This window comes from Pezoporus wallicus, unplaced genomic scaffold, assembly GCF_028554395.1.
Source record: "Pezoporus wallicus isolate ANWC-B61680 ecotype Strahan unplaced genomic scaffold, APGP_CSIRO_Pwel_v1 contig_227, whole genome shotgun sequence".
NCBI classification, from domain to species: domain Eukaryota; kingdom Metazoa; phylum Chordata; class Aves; order Psittaciformes; family Psittacidae; genus Pezoporus; species Pezoporus wallicus.
The window spans coordinates 16,013,588-16,039,571 of record NW_026635704.1 but is presented as its reverse complement, the minus strand read 5'-3'; the positions used below and the strand labels follow the sequence as shown (position 1 = coordinate 16,039,571).

The 25,984-nt window shown below is 40.1% G+C and overlaps 1 long non-coding RNA gene across 1 annotated transcript; it reads right to left on the bottom strand.

The window, feature by feature from the left end:
- Window positions 1-4,479: 4,479 nt before the first annotated feature.
- LOC130592978 (uncharacterized) lies at window positions 4,480-25,162 on the bottom strand. The gene is made up of 3 exons (XR_008970728.1): window positions 24,596-25,162; window positions 20,971-21,031; window positions 4,480-4,841 (listed from the first exon to the last, which is right to left on the bottom strand). It is a non-coding gene; the product is annotated as an uncharacterized LOC130592978 (long non-coding RNA).
- Window positions 25,163-25,984: the final 822 nt, after the last annotated feature.

Below are 25,984 nucleotides of genomic sequence, written 5' to 3'. Positions count from 1 at the left end.
AAGGCGCGTGCTGAAGTACATTGCTGAATCAGCTCTTATGTATGTACTAAAATACAACAGTGATTTCTGCAATCAAGGCCAGTGCCAAGCTCTGGTACATCCCTGCCTAGAGTCAAGATATTAGACCATTGCTGCTGTGTGTAGTAGCTGGCATTGTAGCTCCTCTTCCCGGGCCTGCTGAAGATGAGCAGGAAGCATCCACACAAATTGGCTCATGCCGCTTCTTTAATAATTCATGTATTTTTGCTCTCTTCTATAGTTAATGAACCTCCCCCACTTTCACCCTCATTCTCTCTCCCTCTCCCATTCAGTCAGTTTGTTGTGGTTTCATGTATCTAATCCATCTGTCACTCGATTATAGCTATCGAGCACCTGTTATGGATTTCTAGAGTTTCATTCAAGCTGTTGACAAGTTATTCACAAATTGGCCCTTGTCACACTGTCATCGTGTGGAGTGCACTTTAGTGAATTCTTTTGGGTACACAAAATAATGAACAGAAGACAGCAAGGCTTGTGAATTAAGCAGTTTCATATCACCAATATTTAAAAAACTGCTAACGGATTTCAAGATTCTTGTTGGTTATATATTTTTCAAGACCTTTTCTTAAAGTATTTTGTCTTCTCCATCCAGACCCTTTTTCATGAATAATCACAACACAAGTTGCTTGAGTTGTCACGGCAAGCTATGTTGACAATGGCGCCTTATTTTAGACAGCCTATGTTGCAGCTGCAACGAGTTCATCATTGCTTCCTCTGCACAACCCTCCTTGCCTGAACTGCTTTGGTACTAGCAGGAAAAGCAGAGGGCTGGTTGGCTAGCCCTCATTAGCTGCAAAGATCATCTCCTCTGCTGATTATTTGTTTTATTTTGCCTTGGAGGACACCAGGCAGAAATCAGGTAACAGAGGTAACAAATGTCACTATCGAAACATGAAACGTCTCCTGCACAATGCCTCACAAAAAGTTGATGCTGAAAGCAGGTTCAGCTATGCCTTGAAAAATTCTCACTTTCCTAATAAAATTTCAAAAATCTCAGTACCAGAAGGTCTAGAAATAAACTTTTTCACCAAATTTTTACTTCCAATTCCATACAGTTATTGCTTAATCCTTACTGCTTAGATTTCTGTACTTCACTGCTCATGTACCTCTTAACTTCTGTCTCTGCTCTGCTGTCATTCCCCAAGTGCTCTTGACATTGTGAACAGTTTTTGAGTGTGTAGTAAGGACCTTGAAAGTAATGTGGTACCAAGACAACACAAGCTAAAAGAGAATTCTAAAATATTCTCACAGTGCAGCATGCTGGTGGTGTAGAAGAATGCATCTGCAAATAAAAGCAGTGATTGATCTGTTTGCAGCTATGAAATAAGTTATTTATGTGCAACTTGGCTCGGAACAAGTAAATGTAGTGCATGCATAGCTGCATATTTAAATCTATTTTGCATCAATAAACATGTACACTTTTCTAGTGTAGTCTGCAAATCCTGTGAATAAGATTCCAGGGCTTCAGTGTTTCAGTCTTCGAAGAGGATTTGTTTGTTTTCCAAATTCAAAAGGATAGAAATTTAGCAATTGCCTTGTCCATATTGGGTGCTAATATAGCAGTAGAAAATTATCTGGCAATTGTAAAGGGGCTAAATTACTTCTGATCTCTTATTAGATTTCTTACTGCTCAGGGGTTTGAGGTTGTAAGATCATTTTTCTTTTTGGTTTCACAGGGAAAAATCCAGCCGGTCTGATCATTGCTGTGATAAACCAATAGGTGGCAGAACTTCAAAGCAAACTCTGAAATAATAAAGCCGTGCTCCGTTACAGTGAAGCTTAAAATAGTGCAGATGTCTCAATAGTTAACAATTTAACAGTTAACTCAGAGAAGAAGTTCTTCTTAGAGTGCTTGGAATATATTTATTCAATGTTCAGTCAGTGAGCTGCAGTTCAAATACTCACAAAAACTTCCTGCTATTTTAACAAAACAGTTTCAGGGGTATTATGCACTGAGTTTGTAAGGGCTTTTAGGTATTAGAGGACGCTGATAGGCACCCATGATTTTTAAAGCATGTAACATTCAGAGTCACAGAAATATTTTGATACTGCAGTGTTCAAGGCCAGGTTGAACAGAGCCTTGGGTGACACAGTCTAGTGTGAGGCATCCCTGCCCATGGCTGGGGGCTTGGACCTAGATGATCTGAAGGTCCTTTCCAACCCTAACTGTTCTGTGATTCTATTTAGTTACTTATGCTGATGTGGTACTGATCAACTCTAGTGGTCCCAGCAAAAAGAATTTACGATAATAAACCCCAATTAAAAAAAAAAATTATTTCCCTTGAGCCAGATCATAAGACCAAGTTATGCACCTGAAAAGGCTTCACTGGGACTTTTAAAATCACATCACAGTGAAGCCATCATTGCAAATCAGTAATAATACCTCTCCACCTGCTGCTATCAAATGCATTCAAATCAGCCTAATCACAACTTCAACACCGCAGTAATGAGCTGCTCTGAGCCCTGCCTCAAACTGAGGTCCTGCAAGCCCTGACACAAGGGTTTTATCTTGAATACAAAACCAGTCCTTTCATTAGTGGCTTACTCATCCAGCAGTGTCCTCAGCATGCCTGAGGCATACTGTCTCCCAGGAGCACAGCAGAAAAATAAATACATGCCACCTCTAGATGGAAGGAAAGCCCAAATCCAGCCTATGACATGGCTGAGAGATAATGAGAATAATAGAATAAGCTCAGCAGAAATGGCTTGCAAGACAGGCAGAGGTTTTGACAACTAGGCTGCTTAAGTAGTTGACTTGGCTACAGTGCCCGCGTCCGGCAGACAGCTCACAGCCAAGGATCCTGAGCGAGGGGAGCCACCTCTAAACTGGCATCACATCAGTTGCTTAGACACATAAGCCTCATTCTTCAGCCTTGCACTACTGGCTAATTTAGGCAGCTCCCTGCTCAGCTGTTTGCCTTAAAAAGCTGAAAATCCCTTTCTTACCAGCTTAACAATTCCCATATAGGGATCACAAGCTGCAAACAGACACTCAAGTTGGTACTGAAATTCCAAGCTGCAAGCAGCTGAGGAGTTGTGTTATACTCCTCTGCCAAACAACGCTGAAAACCATCTAAATAAATCCCTTCAAATCCTAAATCTTGCTGGCTGTGAGAAAACTAGGCTAGGGAGGCTTAAATCACTTCTGAAAATTATGTAGGATCCTAAGTCACTTTTGTGCCTTTGAAAAATTCACCCTTAAAGTGGGATGCTACAAAGTGATCTCCTTCCCAAGTACCGCTATTAACTTTGTGAAATTATTCCTGAAGTGTGCATGAATAAAAATTATTCATAGATATAAGGGTATCACCATCTGTCTAAATAAAATTGAAGCATAAAACAGGTCCAAAACCATATTGGTGTTTGGGCTTTTCCAATGAATCACTTTAAAATAAATAGGTTTTCATTGGGTTTATAAAAAAAAACATAATATGTTCCTTCTATTTTTATTTTTATTTTTTTAACATAGAAAGCCAGCATGTTTTCCAAGTATCTCAGATGGGTGTTATGGGGATTCAGTTAAAGGATCCTGGAAAGGATATCCTGGATCTTTGAGCTGTTTTCTTGGGCGATGCCAAAAAGAAGTCTCAGGTGTTTTATAACTGCTCAAGCATTTTACTGTAAGAGCAGTGCTGAAACCCCAAGTCTTATTCTGTGTGAAAAAAATTATAAAGGTCTACAAAAATGATATGTTTTACCTCCATTTCAGTAGGTGCTAGTCTTCTGTCCTCAATGATGTGATTTAGGCGTGCTCCTTCCTGTTCTGAAATGGTTCAAGGAATTAGTATTTTTGAGTAAAAGAAGTATCATTCCCGTAAGTAGCTGCTAAATATCATTGAAAGAAATTGATAAATTTGGGATAGATTCAAGTGTTGGTTACACCACTGAAAAGTCAGCAGAACTCTGATTTTCACACATGCTCCTAATATTGCTGCATTTCCATAATATGCACCTGTGGTGGGATATGAGGCTCAGAACAGCACCTTGTCTTAGTATTGCTGTTTCCTGATCTCTTGAACAAAAGCAACCTTTGCACATCTATTAATTTCCTCCAAATGCTTCACTTCTCAGCAGCTCTCTAACATTTTAAAATGGGGCACTTTTTTCTTTAATAATTTGGGGCCCCCTTACGGTCTCCTATGTGAATATACTACATGTATTGTCATCTCTAGCACACCCCAAACTCTACATCTCAAACTCCACCTCACTTCCCATTTTCACAGTGTCTATTCCCCTTAAAATGACCTTTTTTTTCCCAGTACTTTAGGAAAGCCACCACTGCCGAAGCAATGTGCTCTGTTCTCTCCTGCATTCCACATGGCTCTCAGCAACCTAGGTTAGAGTCACCTTTGAGAAGGGAAATCTGTGAGAAGGTTGGTAGTACAAAGCAGCAGGGCAAAGTGAGCCAAGACAAAAAAAAAAAAAAACCAAAGAAAATGCTTCTCAGGTCTTCTCCTGCTCTGAAGATTTATGGAGTCATTCCTGTACGACACTGCTTGAAGCACTATTAGTCTAAGTTGTTGTCTCTTTGAGCTGTACAGATGCTCGTGGGGCTGAGGTTGCTTTGTGGCAAGCAGTTGTACTATTTCCTCCACTTGACAAGTATAATCTCCTGCCATGTCTTGTTCCATTTGCTTCTTTTATTACTGAAGAGATGCTCAATCTCATAAAAGCTGACATGCCCTGAGAAATCTCGTGTGCTCTTTCTTTTACAGAGCCTGAGCATGTCAATCTCTGAAGGCATGTAGTAGTTGTTTGACTTTGTGTAGAACAAAGTCTCCTAAAATCATTGCTGGGAATACCTGTGGGGGAAAATTACACCAACAAAAATCATTCTACTGGCCTTTTGACATGTACTATAAAAAGACTGAGTTAGTAAGAAATAGCTTATGCGCACAAAATAAAAATGTACTGTATCAGCTTTTTTCTTTGGAGAGTAGCGAAGAGAAAAATTGATTTATTTTTGGTGGCATTTCTCCCTCTGGGCCCAGAGAAAATCAAACCTCCAGATTATGCCTAAGTAAGGTTTTTTAAAAAATGTGTATTTTTTTATTCTAGTCAATATTGCTAAATGTAAAGCTTGCATTAACTAACTGCTACGTCTTACATGTGGACTTCTTGTTTGTAAAACTACCACAAATCTTATTGTTATTTAAATAAACATTGAAATAAATGTTTGCTATGGTGCTTATTTTACCTTCTTTCATTCAGCTTCAACCACAGTCTTAACGAGGTTCATAGTAACGTAAATATGTAACAGCTGAGGACTAGAACTATTTATATTCAGATGGAAGAATGGATCATTGCTCACAGATATATGTATGTATATATATGTATACATTGGTTGAACAACTATTGTATATGTATTAGTTATGGCAGTTTCCTAGTTTTATATATAAGTATAAATAAATACATTTTGGTTTTGAGGAAAATTATTTTGATTACATCTGTACCTTAGACAGTTGTCAACAGTTGAACAAATAGCATCAGAGTAGTAAATTCTTGCTTGTTCTGCACAAGGGCATATAAAGAAGATCAAATCCCACACAAAAATGATGAATCATGCTTGTCAGAGGAATTTTGACTCATTAGTGGAGCAGGCATACAGGAGGATTAGTGCATTTTTCTAATAAGATTTGAGAGCCCTTTAAAGAAATGCACAAAGTATTAAATTTAACTCTGTTGCAGAAGAGCACAGCATCAAAATCAGTCAGGTATTGGCAAAATTCTCTTTCAATGACTTCTTATATCAAAATGCTGCATTTCTAAATAAATCTCCTTGCAATAGGCTTTCACTGTCTTTATGCATTGACCTTTCAGCAAACATAGGGTGAGTTGTCACTAAAGGGTTTTTAGGACATTATTGGTGAGTGTAATTTTTTTACTTTAATTTTCATGCTACTTTGCTTTTGACTATGCACCAGGGATATTTTTAGATTATTGATGACTGCACCATCTGGCTGTATTCTATTAATACCAATATAACTGAGTTTTGCAAACTCTTTCTCCTTCAGTTCAAACCCTTAGGCAACTTCCACAGCTACAGCAGGTACTCAAGTGAATGACCTTGGTTGCATTCAGCACAGAAAGTATTTGCTCATGGGTTAAGCAGTATTTCTACCTGTAGTTTCTGACTGCTTCAAGGACTTCAAAGTAAGAGGACAGAAACAGATTTCAAGGTTAATTATCTCATATCCTTGAATTGTGAATCCATCTGGATTTTGCTGAATGCAGAAACATCACAGTTGGGGGTTTGGTGGTGGTGTCATGGTCCAAAGACATGCTGAAGGCCCTTGCCTAGTATGAAGATCTGCAAGAGGGCCCTCATCAAAGTGGGAGGTCAGATTCTTTGGAGGTTTGAGTATTTTGTAAACTCTTTTCCTCATGGTTTCAAACCACTGCCTTAAGGGAAGGATTCAAGTATTTCAGTGTTCACGTCTTTGCTTTCAACAACAGCTTTGGCTGACCTGCCTGGTAAGATTTAAAGTTTTGGTTACATTACATGCTATTTTCAGTGCTTCCACCATTTTTTAAAAAAAGCATAGTAATTCACAAAATTCATAAAATTCATGAATTAAATATTACCATTTCATTGGTAATAACACAACCATTTAACCACAGTTTTATAATCACAGAATCATAGAATGGTTTGGGTTGGAACAGATTTGGGATGTTGGGATGATGGTCGGAGGGAAGTCAGGGCCAGTCGCTGGTGACCTGAAGACATCTAGTTGGTGGGCTGAACCCAGGAGAAAAGGTCATCTAGTCCAACCCTCCTGCAATGAGTAGGGACATCATCAACTAGATCAGGTTGCTCAGAACCACATCCAGCCTGGCCTTGGATGTCTCTAGGGATGGCGCATGTAATCCTTAGAGCTGTGATGTTTTACTGATTTTTTTACTGAGAATTTATCCTTGAAAGAAAAAAAATGTTAGTGCAAGGTGTTTTGATACTACAATAATGAGTATACATTAATCTAAAACCAAAGCCAGTTGCAGAGCTATAGAAAATGAACCACAAATAGTGAATGTCCTGCTTCTGCTGCAAGCAATATGCTAGGGAATATATTGTTTTTTTTTAAATGAATATGAAAAAAAACCTACAGAATTGTTTGTGGCAAATTTATTAAGAGAGAAAAGGATAGATTAAACATTTCTAAAAGTGTCATGAATTATTTGTCATGCTCAACGCAGAACAAAAACCAACACTGTAGTGTTATTGTCAGCTGGATATATGCATGTGAGTCAAGAAATCTATACAGTTAGCAACACTTTTTAGGGATGTGACACTAGGACTTCAAATAAAGATATCTTTGCTGTGTGAGCTGCAGAACAAAGTCCATTATCTGAGAGCAGGAGCAGAGCTTTACCAACTTTTGTTCAGGCACAGTGGAGAAACAGTTGGCTAAGAACCTAATATGCTATCTTTGTGAGGGTTATAAGCCCTTGACTATAATTCTTATGTAAATTATTTTTATCTTCTCCAAAGGAAAAATGTTTTGGAAACTCCCTGTGGGTTTCTCAGACTGTTAGTTCATTACATGGATTACTCCTGCAGTGTTCTGGGCTCCCACACTCTGGACTGAGTTGTGATTCTATATCTATCTGCATTTCTTTCTTTCATTGCCGTTTTCTTTCTCCAACCCACATTTTTCCCCACCGGGAAATAAACTGTTTCATATTTTTTCACTTGAAGCTAAGGCTTCTTAAATGACTTCCACTGAGTTTTTCCAAATCGGGCTCCATTAGCAAGACAAAAGTGAAAACAATTCCTGCTGTGGTGAGCCTTAAGAAATGGGATGTGTAATGAACCAAGACAATGGGTGATTGACAGTCAAGAATATAGTTGAGTTTAGCCCATTTAACAAAGCCAGGATACATACGAAAAAAATCTCACTAATGAATAGACTCCCATGTCTTTCTCAATGTTAGCAAACAGTCAACCTTATATACTAAGGTAAATAAATACCCAGGTCTAAGGACTTTGATAGCGTATATCCCTGACAATGAAAAAAACATAGTTAATATTCTCTCTTGGGGTTAAAGAAGCAAAATTAAATTCAGAGCTACTATTGTCAGCTCTGTGATTTTGGACTAGTGTATAAGCAATAACAGCATAGAGGAAGAGCTAATAGGGGTATTGAAAAAGGCACAAGGGATCACAGACTGGTAATATAGTACTGCAATAGCAGAACAGCAGAAAAGTAGGAAGCATTAAGGTGCCCAAGGATGTCTGCAAAAACGATGCCATGGCCCACCTCCGGTTCTTCAGGACACCAGTGGGGTTCTGCAGAAACACTGTGATGTGTGGTTCTCCCAGGAGTCAACACTTTATCTTCAGGGTAGACTGACAGGTAGTGTTGAAGCACGACACCTGCACAAGGAGCGAGTTCAAATCATGTGCTGCCCTGAAGCGAATAATCCTCCCAGAATATGTGTCATTCTGGACTGTTGTGCTAAGGCAAACCAAAGGTTCTTCACAAACTGGGCTCAATCCAGTGGGAATTAGGTAGTTTAATAGATCTCATCCTACTAGCTCTAGAGTATTATCAGTGACAGCAGACACTGGCTGACTCTACAGATAGCTGCTCTACAGTGTCTACACAGGGGTCCCTAGAGGATTAGCAAGGAACCCACCTCATTCTTCATGTCTTTCTTGGATGTTTGGTCTCCCAGGTCAGCAATGCTGTAAAGTACAAGGAGAAATAATTCTGTGCTTTATCAGCATGGGTCTACCCCAGCCAGATAGTAAACCTTGCTGGACTAAATGATGCCTTGCTTGTTTAAATGATTCCATGTGAAATGGCTAAGTACATCTTGTCACTGCACTGCCTATTGTGCAGGAATCTCACTCAAAATGTTCTGGGGTAACTAAAGCAGTCCGTATTAAACAGATCTGACTTCTTAAAGGAAAGGTTGCCCTTTTCTGAAAGTCTGCTTTGACATGCCTCAAATAGTCACGTAAAACCTGGGGTGGCAACGACTACTAGATGACTCTGAAAAGTGTGGTCTGGGCTTTATGAATTGCCACAGTCCTTATAACTAACAGATAATGTATTAAAATTATGATCTTCCAAATATGGTGTATAGGATTTTTCAAAGCCGTTTAAAAGTATTTAATAATTTTCTTTCTTCTTTTTTTTTCCTAGTAAATGACAATATAGTATTGCAAGTGGAGATTAGCATTTGAATAGGAAAGGAATATTTGGAAGGAGTGTGTAGAATTTCAATTATACTATAGTGCAAAATGTTCTATACTATCCTACAAAATTTTCCCATGGGGTCTCAGAGTATATCATAGGCCCACCTATCTTTTCTAGGCAATGAACACTTGCAACTGCCATAGATTTAGGGGGACCAGTAAGCCTGCAGCATTTGCTGTGTTTTGGGTGCTGGTTTCTGGATTCCTCAAGGTTCCACCTCAAAATCTGGAGAGACTTGGCACTGAAAGTCAGCCTTTACCTCACAAGCAAGAGGTCTGGTTTGCACTGAAAATTACCTGTCCTTTGCTTTTAAGTAATTTTTTATTTTAGAAAAATAAGGTGCTTTTTCAAGCCTCATCCTGCATGTTTTTTGATGAAGGCAAGATAGAAACATTCTGATCTGGAAAGACCAATGAAGTTACTATACCATGAACTGCTGTGGAGGGAAATTATATTTTCTGGTAGTCCTGCAACATGTTTTGTGTTGATAGCACCTTTTAGATATAGATCTAGCCTGGACAGTTGGACCACAATGCCTTTATCTGGAAAAAACGAGTGCTATCAAGTGTTATCCTCTCTCCCCATTCTCCTTCAAAGTATTACTAGGCTGGGTTGATGAAAAATTAGATAACTGTAATAAAATAGGATTGCCTTAGAAACCTGTGCTGTGCATAGCAGCATGTGCTCTTCTCAGCCTGGAGCCTGTGACCTTAAAGAAAGCTGCAGCACTTACTTCTCAGCTAACTATGCTAGTTTGATATAAAACCAGGACCAGTAATCAATCAAAAAAGTAGGTTGCAAAAGGAAGACCACCAACCTAGGTTATAGAAATACTTCTTTTCCCCCTAATAAATTTATTTTTACATAAATTTTAAACTTTTTTAGTAGCTGTCTGTAGTAAGAGCGAAGATTAATGAGTAGTTCATACTCATTATCCATAAGTTTTGGATTAATGCTTTGTGGGGAGGCATAAATCACAAGTGATTCCACTTTCCATTTGTGGTGCATCTTGGGGTATGTAGGAGAGCATTCAGGTTTTTTAATCCTAATAATTCATACTCATCTCATTGTCATGATTAATTAGTACTGCAGGATGTGCTCATGCAGCCCCTGTTCACCACAGCTGTTATTTTATTCAGATCACTGGACTACTACAGCTTTTCAAGGAGAGCTACTCCACAATCCCATGGTACTATTGAAAAACATTTGACAAGTAGCTCTTCTTTTCTCCTGCTCCATTTAATTTCACCAGGCACCATATAGAATTCTTTTGTCTCTAATTACCCTTTAAAAGTTTACAACCATATTGATTTCTGGAAGAAGTCAGGCAACTGTGACAGGTAGAGAGTCTTCAGCATAAATTATGAGTGAATTAGGCTGTAATTGAAAGGAAAGCATAACCAACCGTGAGGAAATTCTTGTTGTTATTAGCCCAATATATCTCAACCACCTCAACCACTTTGATCTACATTTGCCACCTGTAAGCAGGCCTGCAGAAAAAGGCTTTGTCCTTGTAACACCAGGGAAGTGGATGGTTCCCTGTAGAGATGGTGTGCGGCTGTCACCTACAGAGATACTTAGCCCTCTAAGCTTTGGCACAGCTTTTACCACTTCGTCCCATTTGCTACATCCTGTGATCACAGCTGGTTTTGTGGGGACATTCCACACTCAAGACTTCCTGAAAGAAACACGTTCAGGTTGGCAGAACCAGGGTAAAGTGGAGTCAAACTTAATTTCTGGATCCTAACAATATTCTGGGCAGAAGACACACTACATTGCACAATTAAAAGCATTTCTGGGTACCAGAAGCAGAGTTCTAGTTGCCCTAAAAACTTCCAAGTCAAACAGAGTTAAAGCTATCAAATATAAATATCCCCAGGATTAGGGAGGGCTATTTTAGGTCTCAATTTGGGATTTGGGAATCCTTCACTCTAGCCAAGTCCTTCTGGAGGGTTTCCTAGACTCCATAGCAGGTATTTATTTCAACTAATTACAGACAATCTGTTCCAGAGAAAATGAGTATTAGTACAGGACTGAAATGTAACAGAAGACACTACTGAGTGCCTGTGAAGCATTCCCATTTCCAAACACATCAGAAATTTTGCTTATTATTTTTACAGAAACCTGAAGTCATCTGATAATATAAGTAGCCCTTCCCCACACCTACAAAAGCCACCGACTAGCTTCTGGCTCACAGGATCTTGTCTCTTTTGAGAATTTTCTGTGATTCTTTTTCTGCTGATAAATACCAGCTCACAAAATGAAAACAAGGCAACCACGAGACTGCCTCTGTTTCGAGTGGCAAAAGCAATCATGTGCATCATGCAAAAGCAATCATGGTTGCAGTGAAGGATCTATAAAAAGCCCATCAGTGGATGTGGAGGAGTTAGACTAATCTGGGTGTATTACCCACATCACGACTGTGGGTACTGTGCAGGTGTGCCTGGATACAAACTGCTAATATTTTTAAAGTTTATGCTTCATGAAGTTAGAAAAAACAATAGTGACAAAAATAGGACTAAAATATCACTTGTTCTTGAAAAAAATCCATTGGAAATTCATTTTATACCACTAAAATAACTTACACTAAGGTAAACACAGGCTAAGGAAAGAGATCTAAAACCAAACCACAGACTAGTGTTTTATTAGTCTTGTAGTATATTCCATGAAATGTCAAAAATTATTAAAGTTAACAGTTGACTACAGCAGCCTAGTAAAACTTCAGGAGTAAATTTTAAGGATCCTTTACAAATCTTATCAGAGTGCATATTGTAATGCATTACATAGATTCCTCTTCAGCTTGGATCATTAACAAGCACAAATATTTACTTTGAAGGAAGTGAAACAGTGACGTTTAAAGCATCAGATCTAGGAACACTATTGTTTCCCCAGGCAGGCTGGCACTACAGGGCTCCTAATCATCCTTAGGATAACAGTGTACCATAAACTGCAACAAGCAGTGATAAAACACGCAATCTTGTGTGGATAAGCTATAACATAGTACTAAGGGAAAAAAAAGTTAAAACACAGTGTGGGCTGGGAAATAAGACAAAATGGGGATAAACGTTGATTTATTAGAAACAGAAATTAGTAAAATTTAGGCTATAAATTATGCCTGTTAGTTTTCTTTTATGGTTTTTGTAATGTTCTTCACAGCCAGGAATAAACTTCTTAAGTACCATATGAGGATTACTCATATGATGTAAAACAGTGAGCCGTAAAGAACAATCTTCATATTGCTGCCCAACTTTAATCCTGAATTTCCTTACTTTAAACTAGACACAGAGTTCTTCAGCTATAAGTGGATTATTTTTTGTTTGTTTGTTTATAAAAAGGCATTGTGAAACATATACATGCTGTAATACTAGGCCATGGCGTATTTAATTTACTTTGTTCAATGAGGGTGTATCCAAGTCAGAAGTAGAATGCTAATAAGGTAAGAATACTTGTGCTACAGCAGCCAAGAATGGATAAAGATGTACTTTACCACCAGACAGGAGAATTTCCTCAACATTCCTTGGCTGATCTGCAAAGTCCGTCATCCAAAGTTGCATAAAAATTGTCATTTTACCTTTAATACAGATCCTCAGTCACTAAGTCAATTTTTTCCTACCTGTGTGTGTGTCTCTCTCTCAAATATCCTGAAAATAACCTTCAGTTTCTTTAAAACATAAAGCTTTGGCATTTTGGAGAAATTCAAATGAGCCAATAAACCCAATTTGGAGGCTGGTTAGTACCACATAAATTAATTTTCCTGCTAAATGATCAGAGTCACATCCACCTTTTTCACTACCATCTGCCTCACAACAAAGTTGGCACTGTAGTCCTTTGAGAGGTGGACTGTAAAAGTGTCATTTAGGAAAGGCTTATTAACACAATCCTTTCTAAGTTCCAATTTTCCTGTTCCAGGGCAATGAACACAGGCAGAATATATATACTGTTAGGAGGAAACACTCAAATGTCCATATGTCCACTTAAAGAATTAAAATGGAAAAAAAAAAAAAAGTAAATAGATATGTGGATGGATCTATACAAATATTCACCTCGTTTTCAGGTATTCTCTTCAGTATTTGATCATAACAATTCTGCTAGTTGTTAGTTCTGTCTATGAAGGAAGAGTCCATGCCAGATGGGGTATTTTCCTTTTTTGCCTTTGGACTATATAATTAACCATTTCTACAATTTACACCTATAAAATGGTACTGGAACAGACCACTTTTCTGGACTTGCTCTTAATTTCCTTCCCTCTCTCATCTCTTCTGGTGTGTGACAGACATTTGGGGTCAGCCACTCAGTCACCTCATTTCACTCCTTAACACAGCCAGGTTCTTGGCAAGTACTTTTGAGATAGTCTGATGGCAGGGAATATGCAGAGAAACGGATGTGTACCTCATCTCCCTGTAGAAAGTTTTCTTTGCTTCTGAAATTCTCATTTCTAAGTTCTCAATGTCAAAGAACATTTCTAAGCATAACAATGCAAAGCTTTAAACAGGTCTTCCCCAGTCAAGAGGCACTGCCCAGAGTCTGGGGATATGTGGCATGTTCACCCTCCAGCCCAGTGGAGAAGATGATGCACCTATGCAGGTGAGGACTGATTCCCTCAGCAGTTTCTGGTGGAAAAGTTAAGGGACAGACTCAACCCTGCTGCTCTGCAGCATCAGAGCAGTGCTGCTGGGTACTCTGGCTTTGACTAGAGCTGCTCCTCACCTCCTGGGAGCACCTCACCTCTGAAGCACCACCCACAGGTAGCAGGGACAGGGCAGGCCATCCCAGCTCTCTGAAGACAAAAAAGTTTAGCTTATACATGTGAAAAAGAAGACTCTCTGAAACCTATTCAGCTTTCTAGTGCCCCTATTTCTTTGTACAGGTTTGTTTGCTATTTCCTGCCTGTTTTCTTCCCCTCACCACATAAATGCCTTTGTTTCTTCTCTGTGTAATGTAGAGAAGCAAGCTGTCTTTGTAGTTTGGAAAAGCCACAGAAGCTCTCCGTGCTTTGTGTAGCCCTTATGCTTAACAACTGTTGTAAGGGAGGAAACCACCCAAACATGGTTCCTAAATTCAGATTAAAAATATCTTTCTGGATCTTTTCACTCCTGAGTTAATGTACATAGAAGCTAAGATTTCCTTTGGATTGAGAAGCCTGCAGTGAAGACAAGTTTTGAATTTAGAATGTTTCCGGTAATGAAAAAAATACGTTGACAGAAGTGGTTCATGGGATAGTGGGGGTAATATGTTTTTCCAGGTGAAGAAAGTGAGGAAGAGGTTAATACGTGAGATAAAATGTACGTATATGAGTTTCCCTTGTAGCAGAGTCAGAATTTACCAGTTCCATCAAATGGAACTTTACCAGTGTCATTTATTTTGCAATGAATGGTACTGTCCCTTCCTGGGCTGAGGTACCACTGGGCGATGAACTTTCAGACAAGGAAGCAGTATCAACATGACATACACACATCACATGAAGTTATTTTCTTTCACTAAATATCCTGAAGCCTGCCATTGCTCTACCATATACAATGCACACAGTAGCTTTGGTGAATTTTTAGGAATAAGACATATTTTTCCTCCAAATTCTCAAAACCTTTATTTTTTAGCCTTCAACACCGGCCATAAATCCTGATGTAGTAACAGGAATTACTCAGGTTACAATGATCTCTCCTTTCTAAATAACTGGGAAAGACACAGTTTAGACAGTTTCCATAATTTGCTATCTTATTAAGAGTAACCAAATTCCTTAGTTTTGCTTTACCCTCTTGATATTTACTTTGTATGATTCAGTTTTATAGGTGTTCTAGGAAGGACTGGCTGTTAAGAAAGTATTTTCTATAAATCTATATGGGAAACTCAAGCAACAAAACCAGTAGCAGTAACAGTGTAAATAAAATTTCACTTCAAAGAAGTTTTTGAAACCACACTGTATTTGTGACCTGTTTTCTGTCCTCAAGATGAAATCCAAATGACTTCAATGTAAATTAAAATTAGCAAATTGTATGATTGTAAAGGTCAAAATCCAGATCACTGAATAACGAACAGCATTTCTTTCAGATCTATTGTCTTCCCAAATTTAGAAAGAACTGAAAACTTCCTTCTTCTCCATAGAAATTAGCACTGCCAGTAGAAAGTTTATAAAATCTTTTATTCACCTTTCTCTAGGACCTAATAACCTGAAAATTGATTTATTTTCAAGAAAAAAAAAACAACATACTGTATAATTTCTCTGACCTTCCATTTCTGTGTGCAACAGAAAGAGATTTAATATTGATCAGGCTGCTGTGTTTCCTTCTTTTTAAAAATATTTATTAAATAGTAGTCTAGGGCTTTTTGGAGTCTGGATGTCTTCTTACAATACTGGAAACTCCAAAGTACATGCATGTTGCTGTATGGCAACACCTATATTAGGTTAGAACAAAACCACCTTTCTCCATGTCTCAGATACAGTAAACTGAAAAGGGAAAGGAAGAAAAATTCTGGGCAAATTTTTGACTGAACATAAGTGAAAAGTTCTTTCAGGTAACAAGTTAGTTTCCTTACTGCAGGAAGCACAGCTAGCCAGATTTCTTCCCTTAAGAAATGGACACGCTGCACTACTTAGGAAAGTTTAAAAATACATTTTCCTGGGCTTTGTGGCTGACTTTGGGTATAGGAAACATTCTAGCAATGCTTGGTAAGTACTGCTTGCCTTTCTCTTATTCCTATCCTCAGCATCCTACAAATATGGCCTATATTTTATTCCTGTTCTACAGGTTCAGAGCCATCTCACTGCCAGCTGAAAACACAGGCTTTGTTTACACTGGTAGTTAAAACATCCATCAGTTTAGCTTTTCAGGTGAATATTAATCTGGTCAATTGTCCACCATGTATATGGTCACAAAGAGCAGAATCCTGCTAGTCCTTCATGCAAATAAGATTATGTACATACAAGACCCATTGTTAGTATTATCACTTGAGGCATATTGTTCATTCACATAAGGCTATTTCAGTGTGTTTCTGGTGTGTCATACATTTTTATAGACATGGCTGCTGATTTTAAGATTTTGTTAGCTGGCTTAAAAACTAAACCTAAAATAGCTACCATGTCTGTGTAGATGTTTTTGGAAGAAATACAGTTTTTTTTACGGTACATTATTTGGTATTCGGCTGATGGAAACTGAGCCTGGTCACTTTGTGTTTTCAGCTGGCTGAACGCAAATCTTTGAAGAAGCAGAAGCTACATAACGATATTTAAGATGACATTATGCTTGAGGTGGCAATCCCTGCTCAAGCACAACATACTATCTGGAAAGCTCGTAAGGTTTATTAACCTGACCACAGTACCATGTAAAATGTGACGCTGTGTTTGCTCTGAGCATATCCAGATATGAGACACCCTGGTAGCTACATTTTGAAATACAATTGTGAATGCAAAATACTCAGCTGGGAGGAAGGCATGAACAAGCAAACTACTGTTCAAGTTGTCTTCTCAGCTGCTACATTCAAATGACTACAGCAAGCAAGGAGCAGGATGAAGCTGCAGAGCCTGAACCTGCACCCTCCTGGAGCACAATCAAATGCCACAGTGACCACCATCAATATTAAAAGAGCTTTTATAGATTTATAAGCTTTCTTTTTTTCCAGAACAGAAAGTAGAACATACTTCTAAATAAAGTATGATGTATAAGAAAATACACTTTTTGAAAGTATAGTTTTTTTCTTCATAAATCTGAGAAAACTCAAAACAGAAAGGGAAGACAGAGGAGCTCTTGAGGATCTTCCCAGTCCTGAGTGTTGTAGCCTCCACATCCAGTCTTGGTTTGAAACTAATAACTTGGTGACTTTCTGAGTGCACACAATATCCTCTCTCATACCTTAGGAAAGGCTGACTTACTTTCTCCTCTTTTGACTGTGATTTTGACATTGCTTTGCTCAGGGGTCATCCACTCATGTTTGCAGAGCTGTTTCCTTCACGGCTCTTCCATTTTCCCTTTTGTGTGTTGTGTCCTTCAATTGGGAATCCTCCTTCTGACCATGTCCAGGAGTTACCGGGGAAGGTGGCATTTTCAGGAGGCAGAGGACTCAGCATGCTGCAGCTATGTATGGCTGACATGCCATACACTTTTGAAAGAAATTAATAGACAAACTTCACACTCTCCATATTCCCTAAGAATCCCCAACTCAAAATAATGAGCCTTTAAAAGTACAACTTTAAAAAAAAAAAAAAAAAAAAGATATAGAAATACACCAAAGCTTAATGGAGCTGACCAAATGTGCCATTACAGTACACAGTAATACATCTAACAGTTTTCTTCTCAGCTGCAGCACAGAACAAATGGAGTGAAAAGGCAGACAGTAAAAGCAAAAGATAACTCCTTTCCAAGCTTCCTCACGTTCCTCCTTTGCCCCCATACATATGCACTCTAAAGCAGCATTTCCAGTGCTCATGACAGGTTTGCAGGTCTTTAAGCTCACATGTCTGTGGGTCCCAAGCAAGATACCAAGACCCTGGTGCAAAGGACATTGAGATATGTGTCACATTCAGCATTTCAGTGGTACCTGCTCTGCATTTTGACACATCAGTAACCCAATGAGTGCTCTGTTCATGCAGTCTGTGAGCAAGTCCTGGGTCATACCACTGGGGCAGGTCAACTACACCAAGTGCTACAGCTCTGAGCCTCCCAAGGCAAACACACAAATAAAACCTTCAATCCTGTCAGGAACCAGCTCAGCTTTACCAGGTTCAGACATGGTCTTAGGACCTAAAAACAATAGTGCATGGACAGAAGAGAGTTCATCTGTTTAACAGAAAAGTTTGTGAAAAGCTTCTTGGCAAATTGTAGGATTGGAGAATGTGCCCAAGAAGACATTGATGTTCTGCTTCACACATCCAGGTGCATTTTTTCTGCCCGTATTCTGATCAAAGCAAAGCCATCTAGGACTGAAAGCCCTATCCCTGTATCAGTGCAGAACTGGGCTTCAGACCTGGGCTGATCACTGATGGTGTAAACAGGCCCTGACTGGCAGGACTAAATGCTGCAAATGCATCACTGAGCAGGTATTCACACACAAATATCTGCCTGGCTTCTGGTCCTGGTCTGCCAGGGGTTCAGCTGGCCCCTGGCACCAACTAAGCACAAACACCATTGCCTGCTCTCTGTCAGTCACACCCAAAGAGAATTTGGCTTGTTTAATCTAGAATAACAAAAGCCAAGACAACATTTGTCTTCTAAAGATATCAACTATGTAAACACTGGGGACAAACATCTGCTTAAGTTTAAAATTAACTTTTGATTGGAGACAGGCATAGACTAAGTTCAGGTAAACTTGGATATGCGCATGTGAAACCAGCTTTTTGGTGGGAATTGCAGGCAGCAGTGGAGGGGAAAGAGAGAGGGCAAGAGGAGGACAAAGCTGCGTTAAAGCTGTTTATTTATGGATGGTAGTTAGGAGTGAATCAAGGGCTGTGGAGTTAAAAAAAAACCTAACCCAGACCAACCAAGAACAAAGTGGCAGCCTTCCCTATTGCCCACTGCCAGCCAGCTGCTCTTACCAGTGCTTTGTCTGGAAGTGATATCAAAAGTGCAGATTGAGAATAACGAGCTGACTGCAATCTATCATTTTGGGCTGCTGTTTTTCAGATTAAATACTCTCTTAACTGACAAGACAACTAGATCATCCTCATTGTTTTGGAGAATCTGTGGAAGCTTGGAAGTTAGTGAGAGCACTAGATGTGGGCACATGGATCTTTTGGCACATGGACCAGACACTGTACTTTTGAAGTAGACTTAAGATCGGTAACAACATTACTGGACCAGCACAGCTACAAACCTGTCAAGAACCTGAGAAAAGTGTGAGAGATGCTTCCCATTTTAGACTGAAAACAGTGACCTGTAAGAGTGCAGGTGGGATATGTCCTAAACAACAAAGAGGGAGAGCTAGAAAGATGGTGCAAATATACCAACAAATTTGAATTCTTTTTTTTTTTTTTTTTTGCCTTTGGCCAGATGATTTGACAGTTTGTAGTATATCTGTGAATGATCAATTGCTTGGAAAGGTGTTGCTGACCTCTTACTAGTCCCTCCAAAAAGGAAAGAGGGAGTAACTTCTATAGATGCTAAAGGCTTCCAATGCACCCCAATAATCCACTTTCAGCAGGGATAGAGATCCTCAGTGAAATAAACTGTATTTGGCCTTTCTGCACTAGGAAGATGAACATGCTGTCAGTCCTGCTGACTTCTGTAGTTAACCCAGTGCTTACTAGATGATAGCGGGGTATTTTCCTGAGATATGTTATCATTATGTATGTGTTTGATAGTAAATATTACCCTTGACCAGTTAAAGTGCTCCTGATTCTCTATATAGATCTATCCTGATATTAAACCACCAGGTACTGAAGGTGTTGTGCTTAGACAGAGTGGTATGGAACTCAAATATCTATAAAGAACCCTGATAAATCACAGGCTTTGCAGATAAACCTCTGCCAAATTCTATTCAAATGGCAAAGAGATAATGTGAATATGACTCTAATGAAGGAAGGCTAGAGTTGCCATAATGCATGCAGGTGCAATTGCTCCAAATCTCTCTTAAAATCCATTTTCCTGCCAGTACTCATTCTTCCTTTAAACAGAAGTTAATACTCTGCTGACATTACTGAACTCCATCATGCTCATTATCTGAGGCTAGCATTTAGATCAGGGTTTTGGAGGTGAAAGACCAATTCATTAACTCTATTGTGTCACTCAATGACTTCCTGTAGAGAGATCATAAGTCAGATGGTGGGTGTCACTGCTGGAAGATAAAAGACAGCTATAAAGTAGGAAGACAACTGTTATAATTCGCAAAAAAAAAAAGGGAAAAAATTACCCCATAGCCTTTAATTTCTATTCAGAGTTCAGGTTTTAAGTATGTTATTTAGATAAAAGTGCATTTGATGGATTTTTTTTTTTTTTTTAATGAGTTTCAAATACAGAATGGAAGAGGTTATTGGCTGGTTATTTCTTTTTGACCTAAAGAGAAGAAATAATATAGGCAACAAATAACACAACAATTTCTGTAAAAATGAATTAAAAATGAGTGTTTTAAAACCAGATGTTTTGAAATGACCATATATACTAACTTGTCTTGGCTCACAGGGAAGAAAAAGAGTGTTTGGAATATTGTTACTTTGTCAAAACGATAATGTTATGAAACTATTTGAATTTTTGTTAAAGAAAAAAACAGCTGCCAGGGATCAAAATCCATTTATTTGATACAAACAAAAACAAATCCCCACTTCATTTCCTCAAAGTACAGAAAATGCTTATTTTTAGAATGCTCTTTGGATGAAAGAATTTTTAAGGCTTTTTTATGGAAAGTAGGTTCCTACTGCTACTGGTTATCGATTGAACATCAAGCTTCTCAGTGTGCACATGAAAAATGCTTTTCATGCTTCTACTTGAGGTTTCCTAAGAAAAATTTCAAGTACAAGTCTTTTCAAGTGTAATTAGCAACTACTTAACATGAAGAAGCAGTGTCAAATAAGGAAAGCTTTTGCCAGAGAGCTTTGCAGCTTCTGTTCGTGTTCCGTCTATCTGTTGCACAACAAAACCATGGAAGATAGAGTGACTTTTTTCTCCCATTGCAGGGGTGAACCTTTAACAATATAAGTATTTGCAAGGCTTCTCCAGCTTCAAAGCACAGAGAACAAGAGACCATTTTTTAAAAGAGGTTGGGCAGCAGCTTTACAGAAAGCCCTGGGCTCCCTTGGAGCAGTCACCTGAAGTGCAGGCCCTCGTAACTGATTGTTATTGGGAGGTGCTTGTTGGGGCTCTCATTTGCTGAAGAAAGAGAAAAGAATCCTTGTAGAACAATGTTGAGATAAAAACAACTAAACATATATGTTTTAGTACTTTAGTATTCTTCTTCCTTTCCAGGTCTCAAGCTGTCAAAAAAACCCCCATGACTTGGGAAGGCCACGCTGGATGTGGCTTTGAGCAACCTGGCCTAGTGGAAGGTGTTCCTCCCTGCCTGTGGAACTAGATGATCTTTAAGGTCCTTTCCAACCCAAACCATTCTATGAGTCTATAAGCTTAAGATCTTGCTCTGTTTCAGATCTATTCAAACCCTCTTATAGAATCATAGAATCATAGAACAGTTAGGGTTGGAAAGGACCTTATTATCCCAATAGCCCTGTAAAACAATGTTGGTTGGTTGTTTTTTTTTCCTCCATTGATTCCTTCATAGAATCATAGAATCATAGAATCATAGAATAATTAGGGTTGGAATGGACCTTAAGATCATCTACTTCCAACCCCCCTGCCGTGGGCAGGGACACCTTACGCTAAATCATATCACCCAAGGCCTCGTCCAACCTGGTCTTGAACACTGCCAGGGATGGAGCATTCACAACCTCCCTGTGCAACCTATTCCAGTGCCCCACCACCCTAACAGGAAAGAATTTCATTCTTATATCCAATCTAAACTTCCTCTGTTTAAGTTTTAACCCGTTACCCCTTGTCCTATCACTACAGTCTCTAACGAAGAGTCCCTCCCCAGCATCCCTATAGTCCTCCTTCAGATACTGGAAGGCTGCTATGAGGTCTCCACGCAGCCTTCTCTTCTCCAGGCTGAACAGCCCCAACTTCCTCAGCCTGTCTTCATACGGGAGGTGCTCCAGTCCCCTGATCATCCTCGTGGCCCTTCTCTGGACTTGTTCCAACAGTTTCATGTCCTTATATGTTGAGGACACCAGAACTGCACACAATACTCCAGGTGAGGTCTCACAAGAGCAGAGTAGAGGGGCAGGATCAACTCCTTCGACCTGCTGAGCACGCTCCTTTTGATGCAGCCCAGGATACGGTTGGCTTTCTGGGCTGCGAGCGCACACTGCCTGCCCATGTTCATTTTCTCATCAACCAACACCCCCAAGTCCTTCTCTGCAGGGCTGCTCTGAATCTCTTCTCTGCCCACCCTGTAGCTGTGTCTGGGATTGCTCTCACCCAGGTGTAGGACCTTGCACTTGGCATGCTTAAACATCATGAGGTTGGCATCAGCCCACCTCACAAGCGTATCAAGGTCCCTCTGGATGGCATTCCTTCCCTCCAGCATATCAACCGAACCACACAGCTTGGTGTCATCGGCAAACTTGCTGAGGGCACACTCAATCCCACTGTCCATGTCAGCGATGAAGATGTTAAACAAGACCGGTCCCAACACCAATCCCTGAGGGACGCCTCTCGTTACTGGTCTCAAGCTGGACATTGAGCCGCTGACCACAATTCTGCGTGCGGCCATCCAGCCAGTTCTTTATCCACCGAGTGGTCCATCCATCAAATTGATGTCTCTCCAATTTAAGAGACAAGGATGTCATGTGGGACAGTGTTGAACACTTTGCACAAGTCCAGGTAGATGACATCAACTGCTCTACCCCTGTCCATCAGTTCTGTAGCCCCATCATAGAAGGCCACCAAATTGGTCAGGCAGGATTTCCCCTTAGTGAAGCCATGCTGGCTGTCACCAAGCACCTTGTTGATTTTCATGTGCCTTAGCATGCCATCCAGGAGAATCTGCTCCAAGATTTTGCCAGGCACAGAGGTGAGACTGACTGCTCTGTAGTTCCCTGGGTCATCCATTTTCCCCTTCTTGAAAATGGGGGTTATATTTCCCTTTTTCCAGTCATCAGGAACTTCACCTGACTGCCATGATTTCTCAAATATGATGGCCAGCGGCTTCGCAACTTCATTTGCCAGATCCTTCAGGACCCACGGGTGGATCTCATCAGGACCCATGGACCTGTGCACATTCAGATTTTTAAGATGGTCTCGAACCAGTTCCTCTCCTACAGTGTTCCAGTTTCTCCCCTTCATTCTCACAGTCCCTGCATCTGCCTTCCAAGACTTGGGTGGTGCAGTCAGAGCCTTTGCCAGTGAAGACCGAGGCAAAGAAGTCATCCAGAACCTCAGCCTTCTCCAAATCCTGTGTAGCCAGTTCTCCCGAGAGCTTCCTGAGGGGGCCTACATTCTCCCTAGTCTGTTTTTTATTTGCTACGTACTTGTAGAATCCCTTCCTGTTATCTTTAATACCTCTAGCCAAGTTTAATTCTAACTGGGCCTTAGCTTTCCTAACCTGGTCCCTAGCTTCCTGGACAACATCCCTATACTCTTCCCATGCCACCTGTCCTTGCTTCCACTTATTATAAGCCTCTTTTTCCATTTGAATTTTCCTCAGCAGCTCCTTATCCATCCAAGGAGGTCTCCTGGCCCTCCTGCTGCACTTCCTTCTCGTTGGGATGCAACGCTCCTGAGCTTGTAGCAGGTGATCCTTGAATATCAACCAACAGTCTTGGGCCCCTCTGCCCTCTAGGGCTGTATCCCATGGAACCTTACTAAGCAGGTTCCTGAAGAGGCCAAAGTCTGTTCTCTTGAAGTCCAGGGCAGTGAGCTTGCTGCATGCTCTTCTCACTGTCCTGAGGATCTCAAATTCGAGCATCTCATGATCGCTGCATCCAAGGCTGCCCTGGAGAGTCACATTTCCAACGAGCCCTTCCCTGTTGGTGAGCACGAGGTCAAGCATGGCACCTCTCCTTGTTGGCTCCTCTATTACTTGCAGGAGGAAGTTGTTGTCCACACAATCGAGGAACCTCCTGGATTGCTTGTGCTGGGCCGTACCGTCCTTCCAAGATGTCAGGGTGGTTGAAGTCCCCCATGAGAACAAGGGCCTGCGAGCGTGAGGCTTTTCCTATCTGTCTATGGAGTGCTTCATCTGCAGGTTCTCCTTGACCAGGCGGTCTGTAACAGATCCCCACAGTAATGTCTCCCATAGCTATATTCCCTTTAACCCTGACCCACAAACTCTCTGTGGACTGCTCACCTGTCCCCAGACAGAGTTCCATGTTCTCCAGCCTATCCCTAACATAAAGGGCAACTCCCCCTCCCCGCCTGCCAGGCCTGTCTTTTCTAAAGAGCATGTTACTTTCCATTCCAACACTTCAGTCATAGGAGCCATCCCACCATGTTTCTGTGATGCCTATTATATCATACCCCCGTAGACATGCGCCCATCTCTAATTCCTCTTGTTTGCTCCCCATGCTACGGGCATTTGTATAGAGGCATCTGAGCCGAGCTCCAACTGAAGCCGGCTCATTGGCTGGAGTGGCTGGGACATCTCTACATTGCTCCGAGCATTTATTATAGGTGCTGGCAACTGACTGGGTGTGCTGGAATAGAATGATGCCCCCTCCCCCAACACATCTAGTTTAAACGATAAAAAGGAGTGCAGTTCCCAAGATACACATGAAAGAAGAAATAAGTTTTCCTTTCATCTAGCTGTTTTGAAACACTACCTTACCTTCTTAATCCTGCTCCCACTTCAGCAAACTCCTTTTAGTGCTAAACTATTCTTACCTTAAGTGAGAATCCCCTTCTCGGCTCCTTTAAAGATGAAAGACAGAACCAAAAGGGATCACAGAAAAAAAGGAAATGCTATGGTTGTGTCAATCTCTCTATTATTCATGCAGTTACTTATTGACAAATTTTGTTCCTCTTATTATGTTATCTATCAGCATCCTCTGCTCTATTTTTCATCTGGATTGAGGCACTCTCCACAAAAAACTTCACTACTTTTCATCCATTTTATTCCTTCTGTCCCCCCCTCCTCACACCCTGCAACTGTAGGCTGTGCTCACTTGCAATATTTTCTGCTGTTAACAGAGTGGTTGATTTTTTTTTCCATCGAAGAGCAGCTCTGTAATTGGAGACCTAAGAGTCACTTAATATAAAGATCACTGAGAATCACAAACCATTTTCTTCTTGACCTTTTCTACCAAAACATTAGCTTCTGAGTCAGCCTGCTTTGAAGCTACAGAAGCACTACATATTGTCTTGCTGATTTCTGACTCGAGGCAGTACTTTTCTTCTATTTCCTCCTTTTTTTAGCATCTGAAGGCTGAAATTTTATAATATGCTATTGCTTTTTTTCTTTTTTTTTCTTCTTTTCCAGGAACAAGTGTCAGCACATCAAGAGCTCACTGTCTTTAGTGTGTGTCACTTGAGATCACTAGGGAAAAGAATACTTCATATGTCTCCTTATTGAATCATAAACCATGGGTGATACTATGAATATTTTTCACAAAAGTTCTGGGATCAGTCATTTGAGCATCACTTCACTGATAAGCTAAATCCATAAAAACTCTGAACGCTGAAGATGGGAGCTAAAAATAAATATTATCCCAGAAACAAAGGGCTATGCAATCAAAACATTGCTCTTGTATGTAAATTTTATGTTTTGTTGCATAGTTTATGCTTTTTTCCTATCAATTATATACCATTTGTAATAAAAATAACTGCACAGTCATATACACATATACTTGAGTTGCTCACCTCTCCTCTGTTTAGATGTCAGTCTTAAATCTTCCACACATGAAATGTCTTCTGCAGCAATTTAATTCTCTCAGACAACTGTATCATAGTTGCTTTTAAGGAAAACAGATTTAACTTCTGGGAAAATGGTTCATACCATCTTCCTGGTCTTTGGTTAGCAGGGAGAGGGGTATGTGAAATCACCACAGATACATTTGGCAGTTAGAGACAAAAGCCACTGTATCTCTCCTACCGCCACACAAATTCACCTTCAGCAGATGCAGAAAGCTATCTCATGATCATATAGCTATGGCTGTGGACAGGGTCCTTCTCCTCATAGCTACAACTTTTATACAGCCTGCAAAATTAAATAGAAGAACTTTGATATTTCCATGATAATCGATAATTCCCTGTACTGCCACCCAGCTAGAGGTG